This window comes from Podarcis cretensis, assembly GCF_951804945.1.
Source record: "Podarcis cretensis genome assembly, chromosome: 1".
Classification (NCBI taxonomy): domain Eukaryota; kingdom Metazoa; phylum Chordata; class Lepidosauria; order Squamata; family Lacertidae; genus Podarcis; species Podarcis cretensis.
Genome location: NC_137170.1, coordinates 136,257,195 through 136,269,761, shown reverse-complemented (window position 1 = coordinate 136,269,761; position 12,567 = coordinate 136,257,195). Strand labels below are relative to the sequence as shown.

General features: G+C 45.1%; 1 long non-coding RNA gene across 1 annotated transcript; it reads right to left on the bottom strand.

Annotated features, from left to right (window-relative positions):
* Nucleotides 1-1,815: 1,815 nt before the first annotated feature.
* LOC307212561 lies at nt 1,816-5,092 on the bottom strand. Its single transcript, XR_013837029.1, has 2 exons — nt 4,867-5,092; nt 1,816-2,265 (listed from the first exon to the last, which is right to left on the bottom strand). It is a non-coding gene; the product is annotated as an uncharacterized lncRNA (long non-coding RNA).
* Between the last annotated feature and the right edge of the window lie 7,475 nt (nt 5,093-12,567).

Below are 12,567 nucleotides of genomic sequence, written 5' to 3'. Positions count from 1 at the left end.
ATAAGACATGACAGATTTGCCGGGATCTGTGGTCCATCTACTCCCTATCTCATTACCAGTCATAAGACTCTCAAGGATTCTGCCACTTGGGATGTGCATTGCCAAAGAACCAGCCAGCACGTGCAGCACAATGTGGTTACTGAAGGGCAGTAGTGCATTGGCACACAACCAACCTTAAACACAGCATTTTATTTCAAATAAAGGAGCCCAGAAATATACCCTTGAAGGAGGACATAACCCCTAAAAGTCTTTATGGCGAATCCTATTGGTACCACCTTGCTTAAGGTAAAAACTATACTTTAAAGGTGAACACAGAGTGCACTAATGCATGCTGCCAAAACTGCAGGTGCGCCTTCCCATCCCTGCTGCTGCTGCTGCAGTGCCACAAACAAAGTTACCTTCACATTTGGGAAAACAAGGAAATGAGTATAGCAAGTCCATTTACCTTTGCTGGGTGCATGCAGCCAGTGTTGACTAAATCAGCTTGCTACAATAATATAGGCTGCAAATCAGTCCATTATACTGGAACCAGGGCCAGCCCAATACATTTTGGCACCTGAGGGAAACCACAAAATCCTGTCAGCATCTAACTCCTCTGCTCGGAGACCCTCACTGACTGCTGATTTGCTACCAGGCCAGTTCAAGGAATTACAATTAGAGCAGAAAGCCCTTAACAACTTGGGACCAGTTTCCCTGGGAGATTGCCTTACCACCCATGTACCCATCCGCTGCTTCGGTCAGTGGAACCGGAAGTGCCACAGGTGCCATATAAGACCCCCTCTGCATCTGTGGAGGATTCCTTAGCCTGACAGCGAACCTGTGCTTTGGAACTTCCTGTCTACTGACACCAGGCAGGCGTCTTCACTGTACAGTGGTGCCCCGCAAGACGAAAACCTCGCTAGACGAAATACTTTTCCGTCTTTTGAGGTGCTTCGCAAGACAAATTTCCCTATGGGCTTGCTTCGCAAGACGAAACGTCTTGTGAGTTCTTGCGAGTTTTTTTCCTTCCCCCCCCTTTTTCTAAGCCGCTAAGCCGCTAATAGCACTAATCTGCTAAGCCGCTAATAGCCGTGCTTCGCAAGACGAAAAAACCGCAAGACGAAGAGACACGCGGAACAGATTAATTTCGTCTTGCGAGGCACCACTGTACTATTTTCTGCCCCTGCTAAAAACTTTTTGTGGATACACAACTTTTTATTTTTATTATTACTTTTAAGATCAGTTCCACCTTTTGTCCAAAAAGCTCAAGGAGGCGTTGGTGGGTCTCCTTCTCCCCTTTTCACAAGAACTCTGTAAGGATAGACTGAGAGTGACTGGCCAAGGTCACACAGGGAGTTTCGTGGTTGAGTGGGGAGTGGTACCCTGGTTTTCCAGGTTCTACTCTATGTAGTAGCCATACATCATTTTCCACATTCTAGAAAAAAAGATGGAGAAGTAAATAAGCTGGGGGGAAGGAAATAATCTTCCCTCAAAAGTCTGCAAATTTAGGTGGGCCCTTGTTAACTGTCCTACGTGGCAACTTCTGTGCATTACTCAGAAGTAAGCCCCACTGAATTCCATGAGCATAGTGAGTCATCTGAACCCAGGCTTCTGCTTATACTCTTTCCAGACTAACAATGAGCTGTAACCAAAAACAAACCTGAGGTCAATTTCACCCCCACAAATCAAAGTTTCTGCTTACTCCTCTTTAAAATAATAATAATAATAATAATAATAATAATAATAATAATAAATATACCCTGTCGATCTGGTTGAAAAAACTTAAGATGTCTATAGAAAACGTAAGATGTCTATAAATATTCATACGGCATTCACTGTGATTCATCAGAAAACATTTTATTGCTTCACTGAAGTGGAATGAGGCAGCTCAATTCTTAACATGCAGGCGGATGAGGCTCTTAAATTAAATCCTTAAACAGCAACAAAAGTCTAGTTACAGAGTGAATGGCCAAATGAAATATTCTGCAAGACTAGATAGGGGTAAAAAGACAGTTCTACCAACAGTACTGGGGTCAAACACCTCAAACACATTTGCCAGGATCCAAAGGGATATTTCAAAGTCTATAAAGATAGTCCCAGATTATTTTTAAAATAACGTTTCTTCTCATTGAACATTGCAAAGCCAGGCTACTTCACAATCCTCTTTGCTCTGCTTCACAATTGACTTGTCTTGTGACCTGCAAGGCTTCTGTTGAAGAAACATTTGCCGAAGGTGGCCCCCTGCCATGTAACTAGTTATGCAGTGCTTTGGATCCTGGCCATTAGCTGAAAGTAAATTATATTGATTTAATGTGTTTAGAATAAGAGAGCCTCTTGGGCATATTTAAAACCACATTAAGTACATGAAGCAAATAAACAACATTATTTGTCAGTCAACAAAAATACTAACATTGACAATGAGTGAATAGGTATATTTATTTGGAATTATATATCGTCATAGCTCTTACAGGAGGACAGGTTACACGAACATTTACAGTTGCATATTGAAATGCAGGACCAATCAAGGAGAGATGGATATTCCTCCCATCATGATCCCAATCTTACCTGCCTTTGGAGACAAGAAATTATAAATTACCCATACGGTATCTCCTATCTCCAGAGAATGGAGTCTTACAGAAGCAAAGCATAGTGAATGGCATTATTTTAAGTGCCTGCAAAAGCTGAAAGTAATAAGAAACAGCTGGAATAAAAGAGAAGTCCGCAGCTGTCATTTTGTGCACTCATTCCTGTCAGCAGGTAAAGGTAAAGGTAAAGGTACCCCTGCCCGTACGGGCCAGTCTTGACAGACTCTGGGGTTGTGCGCCCATCTCACTTAAGTGGCCAGGGGCCAGCGCTGTCCGGAGACATTTCCGGGTCACGTGGCCAGCGTGACATCACTGCTCTGGCGAGCCAGAGCCGCACACGGAAACGCCGTTTACCTTCCCGCTGGTAAGCGGTCCCTATTTATCTACTTGCACCCGGAGGTGCTTTCGAACTGCTAGGTTGGCAGGCGCTGGGACCGAGCAGCGGGAGCGCACCCCGCCGCAGGGATTCGAACCGCCAACCTTTCGATCGGCAAGTCCTAGGCGCTGAGGCTTTAACCCACAGCGCCACCTGCTTTTGATTCTCCTTCAAAAGCCGGACATGATACCCAGCAGAAAAGTACCACTTTCACTTTTAAAATTGAAATCAACTTGGTAGTTTCAGTAAGCTTCAATTAAACAAGTTTTAAGACTGAAAGAATGAGCTAACTTTGCAAATAACAATTTAAAAGTACTTTGTTGGGAACCTGGATAAAAAAGCTTTTCTCATATAGGAGGCCTCAGCCCTGAGGACAGGTCTAATGTAAACTGAGTACCAATAAGAATGCTGTAGCCTAAGAGAAGGTCGTTGAAGATAGGAGCTTAGAGGCAGAGCACGCTATCTAAATTGAAGTTAATGTTGTGAATTACAAAAGCACTATTCAGACATGTGAAAGTGCATTGGGGAGGAGTGGAATCAGAGAGAAAGCCCTCCCCTCTACATATATTTTTTCACAGCTCCAGTTTGCAAACTGTAATGACAGGATTCAGCACTTGTAGGCCTTCTATTATTAATTGAGATAAGCCAGCAATCTGTCCAAACCCAAGACCAACTTCTGACTCCCAACATGGGACCCATTTTAAGTTTTTATTTATACTAAATAATGCTAATAATGCACATTGTTAATCCTAAAATGGTATTTCACAGTGCAATAAAGTGTCACATTGCTATTAAAACAAAACTAGTGTCTGTCTTTCCTTTTGCTCTCTCTCTCTCTCTCTTTTCCATTGCCTGCTGGTGCCTTTTTCTCCCTGTCCTGTTACCTAGTGCATCTTTCCCAATTCTCTCACGAATTCCTCTACTCACAGCTTCTTCTACCTTCTCACTTAATCCACCTTCCTGTCTTCTCCCCGTCTACTTCCTTTCACCTGCTGCCGCTGACTTTCCTATAGGCATTCCATTGCACTTTCATAAAGCAAATAGAAACAGTTTAGAGTCCCTCTCCACTAAAATCTACTCCCACCACAGCTGGTGCAAAATGCAATGGCCAGAGTGCGCACCAGAACAAGACACTTTGAGCATGTAACACCAGAGCCGTGGCTGGGTGATCTTGCGCCCCTAGCAGAACCCTCAAGATTGTGTCCCCCAGCCACAGACAAATTGGCTCTTCTTTCCGCCTCTCCTCCAACCCCCAACCCCCCGCACCCATTCAATTCACCCTCTATATAAAATCATTTCTTATGAGGCAATAATCAATATTTATGGACATATTTTTAGCCAGTTTTGTGCCCCCCTTGCCTGTTTCCCTGGTGGGGGCCCACCTCACCACCCCCTAGCTTACGGCCCTGTATAACACTAACCCTGTCACTGGCTGCCCATTAGTTTTGGGGCCCAATTCAAAGTGCTCTAAAGCCTTACTCGGCTCAGGACCTCAATACCTTAAGGGCTGCTTAACTGACCAGGACCCTGCACTTGTCATTGGGGTCCCTTCTCTATGACCCCCTCCCAGAGAGGTTCAGAGGGGAGAAGAGAACAGGCCTTTTCTGAACTCCCCAGAGAGGTTTTCCTGGCACCATCGTGACATGTCTTTGGCACCAGGCAAAAACATTCCTCTTTACCCAGGCCTATGGCTATTAAATAATCAATGGCCTGTGAAAGCGTGGGGGAGAGGACTGGTATTATGATGACTATTTCATTATTAGGCTGTCTGTCAGTGTGCTTTTTATTATGTGTTTATCATCGATGTTTCGTCATGTATTTCTAATGATGTACACCTCCCTGGAATCTTTGGATGCAGTGTGGTATATAAATTGAAAACTACTACTGCTATAGTCATATGCACAGCATTTCCCCCTAGTATCTCACCAGAACACATGAGCTCAAATGCAGAGCCTTTGTGGGGCTGGCTGGGGGGGGGTGCATGTGGTCTGGGATGTGAGGTGGCAACACTGCATGTCTAGGTGAAGCTGTGAAAAGCAAAGCAGAGGCAGGACGACGTGAGGCACGAGGAACTTGCTAACTATACAGCAAGATGCCTGCTATATGGATGCCCCTTTTTGGCCCCGCAGAGAACTTTTCCCCTGGTCTAGTGCTACTGGTCAAAGGCCTGGAAACGATGCCTTATGAGGAACGGCTAAGGGAGCTGGGCATGTTTAGCCTGGAGAAGAGGAGGTTAAGGGGTGATATGATAGCCATGTTCAAATATATAGAAGGATGTCACATAGAGGAGGGAGAAAGGTTGTTTTCTGCTGCTCCAGAGAAGCGGACACAGAGCAATGGATCCAAACTACAAGAAAGAAGATTCCACCTAAACATTAGGAAGAACTTCCTGACAGTGAGAGCTGTTCAACAGTGGAATTTGCTGCCAAGGAGTGTGGTGGAGTCTCCTTCTTTGAAGGTCTTTAAGCAGAGGCTTGACAACCATATGTCAGGAGTGCTCTGATGGTGTTTCCTGCTTGGCAGGGGGTTGGACTCGATGGCCCTTGTGGTCTCTTCCAACTCTATGATTCTATGATACTGCAGGTTGCATGCAGTGGGGTGAGGATGTGATGTCCCCACTTGCTTCGACTCCCACATTCTGCAGCAGCACAGTCTTTAGCATATGCGCCACCGGGGTGCAAAGATCCACCCAGCACCCCCAAATTTAGTTTAGCCCCCAAATTAACTTTTATTTTGCTTATGTCTGACACCATGCTTATGCCTTATCTCTTGTTTACAAAAGGGAAGAAAAGGAAACAAACTTTTTTATTTGCTCATTTATTTACAATACACTTATACTTAAGTATACAACACTACCACACTTAAACTTATAAGTATTGTTTAGGCACCTACTTAGGAGAAACATCAGTTGTGTCAAAGGTGCTGCTCACCCTGCTGCCGCATAGCAGTGCAGCTCAATACAATACGTAACATATTTTGATGTAAGAGTTAATTTCGCGTGCACGGCGCCGTTGAGAATGACAAGGGCTGTTGTTGAGTCTGACAAGAGCCGCCGTTGTGAATGACAAGCGCCGCTGCTGGTGCGGCACGTCTTTGTTAAATGAGTGCACAAAGTCGAAAGTCTTTTAGTGAAACAGTAGATATACATTTCGGTAATACCTAGGTATGTATGTATTTTGTTTTTCTAGCTTGATCAAAATTATTTATTATTTCATAACAGGTAGATAGTTAAGAGCTTAGGCGGCTTCAGCGGCTGGTGCTCCTCAGAATTCAGTGCCCGGGTGCCCCACACCCCTTGCACCCCCAGGTAAAGACGGCTCTGTTCTGCAGGCACTGGGCTCCTTCCACCACTTCCTGGGCTCCCTGGCACTGGCATGGTGAGCAACCAAGAAGCCCTGCTGCAGCATTTGTTTCCAACATGCTTCTGCTTCTGGGAGAAGGGTAGAAAGCCATGGAAACAGAGAGTGAATAAAGCCCCCATATTATACAGAGCTCTCTTGGTAGACATAAAGCTATAGAAAGGTGGAGAATATGATCGGCCAGAAACATGCATCTAATTGAAAAAGGGTTGTGCTTTTCTCTAGGCACATTGCAACCTTTGTGGATAAAACAAGTGTCTCATCAGAAGATTGTGTCCCATCCCAGATGTCAAATGGAGGGTCCCTTTGGTCTGGGCAACCTTAGCTGGAGTCCAAACTGTTGGCAATAGCTTTGCCCAAAGCTGGTGGCCTCATGACCCAACGGCTGAAGATCTGATATAAATCAAGGGACAGTTGACTTAAATTTGACAAAGCAAGAATGCACACAGAAGTTCTCTTAATAGTAAAGGCATAACTGCTTTGTATAAACCTGGACTTGTACTTTGCCCAAGAGCACAAGAAGCACATTGCTAAAGTCCAGTAGCAAGAGCCTCGTCAACTAGCAGGCACCAGTGCTGCATGGTACAGGATAATTTATCATCTCCCCACTCCTGATATAAATGATACACAGAGGATGTAATTGTACTAAAGTTACATGAAGAGAACTTTTAAAGGTTGTCTACAACTGCTTGTCCCCATTGGATCAGGGATGGGGAACCAAGCTTCTTCTGCCCAATTTTATGCTGATAAGGGAAGCCTGGAGAGAAAGTTTAGGAAGGCAGGATGAAAAAGAAACGGGGGTGGGGGCAGTCAAGGCAGACAGAATGGTGGAAAGTAGGGGAGCCCTCTCAAGTCCATCACATCTGACCTCTGGCCAAGAGCAATCTGTTCCTCTCCAGGCAGAGAAAAGAGATGGCTTCAGGAAAAGAATAGCTTTAGGTCGTGGGTAAATAGCTAAATAAATAAATAAATAAATAAATGTAACTTATTGATTAGTGTCAAAAGGATGTTAAAGGATATGTTAGCAGTTCAAAAGGGAGTCAGGAGAAAACTTGCTTCACCAGCAGATCAGTAAGCCATTAGGAAATAAACCTTTGGTGCTCTGAAAGTATACAAAAGTTAACCGTGGAAAAGAATGTACAATATATGCTTGCTGCAAACAGTGAGGTGATGCAACATTAGTTATGGGAGCGATACGTCCAAATGTAACACTTTTAGGTCATTTTCAGGAGGAAAGGTTTAAGAATGGGTCTTATCTCGCGCCCCCCCCCCCCCCGGAATGGCTTAAAATAGTGATTCACTTGGGTTGCATACCCTGTTGTTGAGAAGTGGCGCACATGGGACGTTGGCTTTGCCTCTTGGCGGTTTGAGAAGCACCCCTGACCTTCCACGTGGCGCTCCTGGGATCATGTGGGGACTAAGAGGCGGCCGACGAAGGCGGATCTGGCGAGCCCCTGTGGATCCCTGCAGGATAATCCTCTTTTTTTTTTTTAATATTTTTATTAAGTTTTGCATAACTATATTTCACAGACATACAACAGACAAAAGTAAATGAAATAAACATAAAAAGAAAAGAAAAAAAAGAAAATAAAAAGAACATAAAATACGTACAACATAAACAACACAACTTTAACAACACAACATTAATTTTACAACTTAAACAACACAACATTAATTTTACAACAACATTGATCGACTTCCCTTTATCTCGATTTCGGATAATGTTATCTTAAGTATCTTTCTGCTGTATCTATTCCAAAATAAAATTTATAACGTAGTAAGCGTTATCTCATGCCTACTGTGATTTTTTTTTTAAAATACATCTATATTTCTGATAAACATTTTGATTTTCCCCTTGTCTCTATTTCCATATATATTCTAAATTTATCCCATTCATTACTAAATTTTGTACGTTTTTGATTTCTTATTTTCTGAGTCAATTTTGCCAATTCTAAGTAATCCATTAATTTAAATTGCCACTCCTTTAATGTTGGGGTTTTTGCTGTTTTCCAGTACTGTGCTATGAGGGTTCTAGCGGCCGCTGTTGCGTATTGAAGAAGGGTTCTATCTTCTTCTTTAATATCTTTGCCAATTATCCCCAGCAGGAAGGTTTCAGGTTTTTTAACAAACGTATATTTGAGAATTTTTTTTAATTCACTATAGATAGATTCCCAGATTTTTTTGAGAATCTCGCACGTCCACCACATGTGAATAAATTCGCCCTCTTTACTCTTACATTTCCAACACAGTTTGTCGCCTGTTCTATAAATTTTATGCAATTTTATCGGCGTTATGTACCAGCCTGCAGGATAATCCTCGATGACGGGGAGCAGGGGGCTCTTCTGAGGGAAAAGCGGAGCGCGAGAGGGGGGAGAGCGCGCGCTCCCCGTCATCGAGGATTATCCTGCAGGCTGGTACATAACGCCGATAAAATTGCATAAAATTTATAGAACAGGCGACAAACTGTGTTGGAAATGTAAGAGTAAAGAGGGCGAATTTATTCACATGTGGTGGACGTGCGAGATTCTCAAAAAATTCTGGGATCCGTCCCTCCCACGGGGCCTTCCCCTTTTCCCGCCCACGGAGAGCCTCGCGCGCGGGGTCCAGACGGGGGGCGGGGAGGGAGGGAGGCAGAGAGCACAGGGCGCGCTCAACCCCCCCCCCAGCCACGCATGCGCGCCTCAGCCGCGCCTGCTGGGCGGTCCTTTCGCCATGGCTCCTCCCCTCGCTCCTCCCGCGCGACACAGGGGCCGCCCGTCGCAGCGTCGTCCCGCGGGGCTGGCGCCGGGCGCGGCCACGGAAACAGCCAGCGAGCGAGCGAGCGAGCCAGGAGCGGGAGCGCGCCCGCCCTCGGCTGACTGACTGACTGACTGACTGGGCCGATCTGACTGACTGACTGACTGAGGCGGATCCGGCGGCGGCGGCGGCGGGGAAGCGTCTGGGTGGTCGCCCTGCGAGGTAGGCCACCTCTGCTCCCGCCTCTGCCGGGCCTCGTCCCAGGCCAAGGGGGAGCCGCGCGGCGGAGGCAGGTGCAGCGCCGGAGGGAGCGGGGTCGCCAGGGAGCCGGAGCCGCCTCCTCCTCCTCCTCCTCCGCTGCTGCTGCTGTCCAAGGTCCGCCGCCGCGCGCCCTCCGGCTCCCGCGGGCGGGGAGGCAGCCAGGCGAAGGCTGGGGCGGCAAAGCCCCTCTCCTCCCGCCCGGCTGGCCGGGCCTGCGCGGCGCTGGCTCTTCCTCCACGCGCCGAGGAAGCGGCCGCGTCCACACGTGACGGCGGGCCGGGGAGGACGGCGACGCTTTCAGGCGGAGGAGGAGGAGGAGGAGCAGGGAAGGATGGAGAGGCCGCTTTTAATCCCCCAAGCTACCCGGTGGTCCCTGCAAGCAGAAAGCCAGCACCTCAGGGGGAAGGCGGGAGCTGCCAGGGGGGCGCGCGGAGAGTCCGACGGGCCTCGTTGGCCTTTTCCACTCGGGATCGGGGCCGCCTCGCCCAGGGCGCTGAGCGTCTCGGAAAGCGGTTTGACTCCGGAGCGTCTCCTTGGGACCCCCGGGAGGCAGCAGCTGGCTCTTTGCTTCTGCGCACCTGCTCTCCTTCTTCCCTACCTGTTTACATGGGGATCCTTTTCTCCTCGCTAGTGAACATGTAAGAGCCTGAATCGCAGCTGATTCTAGAAATCTATACAGGATAGCTGATTCAAGTTGGGCGCTCGGTGACTATTGCTTTAGTCAGCAGCATGTTTGCAATATGGATTATAAAAGAGTAACAGTTGGTCAGATTAAATGTCTTGGTTCAGCTGCGAAAAAGATCAAAATGAGCTTAAAGTATTCAGTGTTAAAATTACTTTAACTTTGTTTAAAATAGGATTAAAATAGAAACATGGGTTTAGTTCACTTTCCTGAGGATAGATTCAAATAAACTCCAGTGCACTTACTACTGATGCCAATAAATATTTTGCTTTGGGGAAAGAGAGTTACAAATAGGGAGAATTCCCCTGCCTTTCATAGAAAACGTGAGCGCCTGTAAATACAGTGAGACAGTTACAGATAGAGAAAACCTTCTCAAAACGTTATGGCCTTTATTAAGAGTGATTCCAGCTTTGGCATTAGCAGAAACAAGGACTCTTATGGTATACACAAAAAGCAACAAGAGAGGGGCAACTACAGCTACAGCTCAGAAATTGGGAAATACGAATTATGAATTGAAATACATGTACTTTGTAGAAATTCTCATAGGGCATTTCTTTGCTTCTTTTCTTGAGGAATAGCAGGACAACAGGAATGTATTTATGTGTTTCTGTTTATTATGAAAGAAGTAAATCCAAGAGTTAAATATTTTGGGGATATTGGTAGAGTGCAAAATTAATATAAATGTCTTGTTTATTTATTTATAATATTTATGCTCCACCCTTCCTTGTGCCATTCAGGGTGACTAAAAACAAATAATAAAATTTAATAAAAGCCAACAACAAGCTGGGGACAATGACTATTTCTTTAGTCAGCAGCATGTATGGGAGGCTTATATATCAGCATTAGAGTTTTTCTGAGTCTATAATTGCTTTAAAATATTTCAGGGTAACAGAATACTTTCAGTTCTTTGAAGCTCAGAACGACACAAAGTGTCAAAATTTTAAATGTGAGATGAATGCTACTTGGGTGTGAGAAACTGTATTTTTGTATGCTCAGTGAGGTCAAAATGCAACTGGAGTTGGGATGTTGAAAATATTACTCTGGCAATCCATTTGTATTTAGAATCTCTTACTTTCCAATAATTTCCTTGATTTTCAGGTAGATCTAAGTCAAGCAACCTTTCTTTGTTTAATGATCTCTGTGTCACTTACTCTGTGTTGCTTTCCATTCTCCACGTTTCTTTATCCATACAGTAGCCCTCTAGTCTAAAGTTGTTGTTGTTTAGTCGTTTAGTCATGTCCGACTCTTCGTGACCCATGGACCAGAGCACACCAGGCACTCCTGTCTTCCACTGCCTCCCGCAGTTTGGTCAGACTCATGTTTGTGGCTTCGAGAACACTGTCCAACCATCTCATCCTCTGTCGTCCCCTTCTCCTTGTGCCCTCCATCTTTCCCAAAATCAGGATCTTTTCCAGGGAGTCTTCTCTTCTCATGAGGTGGCCAAAGTATCGGAGCCTCAGTAGATCACTTTAATTCCCATTTTACACTTGCGAATCTAAGGGTGCAAAGTAATTACTTGGCTATGGTCAAGTAATGAATTGTTGTTTATGTTGTTTATGTTGTTGTTTTTTGTTTTTGTTTTTTCAAATTACAAACACAATCATTTTACTTTTATATCACATTCTCAATAATTTTCCTAATTTTCCTAATTTGTTTATGTTGTTTTAATTAGTTGGGTTGAAATAAACGACAAAACTTTCCTTCATTAATTATACATCATTTTAGTATTTCAATTAAAAGAAAAATGACTCATAAATAATAATCCATGGTTCAGTGCTGCATTTACTGAGTCAAGCCGGTTTTAAGGAGAAGTTGGTTCTAGGAGCCAGTGTCGTGATACGTTGCAGGCAAAGCCTGGCAAGAGATGAAGTGGGGAGAGGGAGTTTGAATCCTGGGACGATGGAGCCCTTTGGGTGGGTGGTTCCCATGTCTGGGAAATTGGCAAATTGCCTGTTCTGGATGGGAGCTGCACTCCTTCTGAAGGAGCAATCTCTTCAGAGCAATCTGTGTAGTTTGGGTGTACTCTGGGATACATCTTTGTCACCAGAGGCCTCTGTAGCTACAAGTGCCTTTTAGCAGTTTCATCTGGTTCGCCAACTACAACCATTCCTGGGCAGGGATAACCTGACCACTGTTCCATGCACGAGTAACTTTGGGGATGGATTACTACAATGCATTCTATGTGGGGCTACCCTTGGTTCTGGTTAGGAAGCAACTGCTTGTGCAGAATGCTGTGGCAAGAATACTGGTGGGAGCTTCTGGTTGAGAACATAAGACACCATTATTAAAACAGCTACACTGGCTGCCTATCTGCTGCTGAGCCAGGTTCACCATTATTTTATTGATTTTCAAAGCCCTAAGCAACTTTGATCCAGGATACATCAAGGTTCACCTGAATCCTTCTATTCTAGCTCGAACACCAAGATTATCTGCAGGAGTATATTTGTGTGTTCCTTGAGTTTGTGAGGCTGATATGACAACAGTGAAAAACTAAACCTTTAGTGTAATAGGTCCACTCCTGTGGAGCACCCTGCCAATAGAGATTTAGCGGGAGCCTTTCTGCATTGCAGGTGGTTGGACTAGATGACC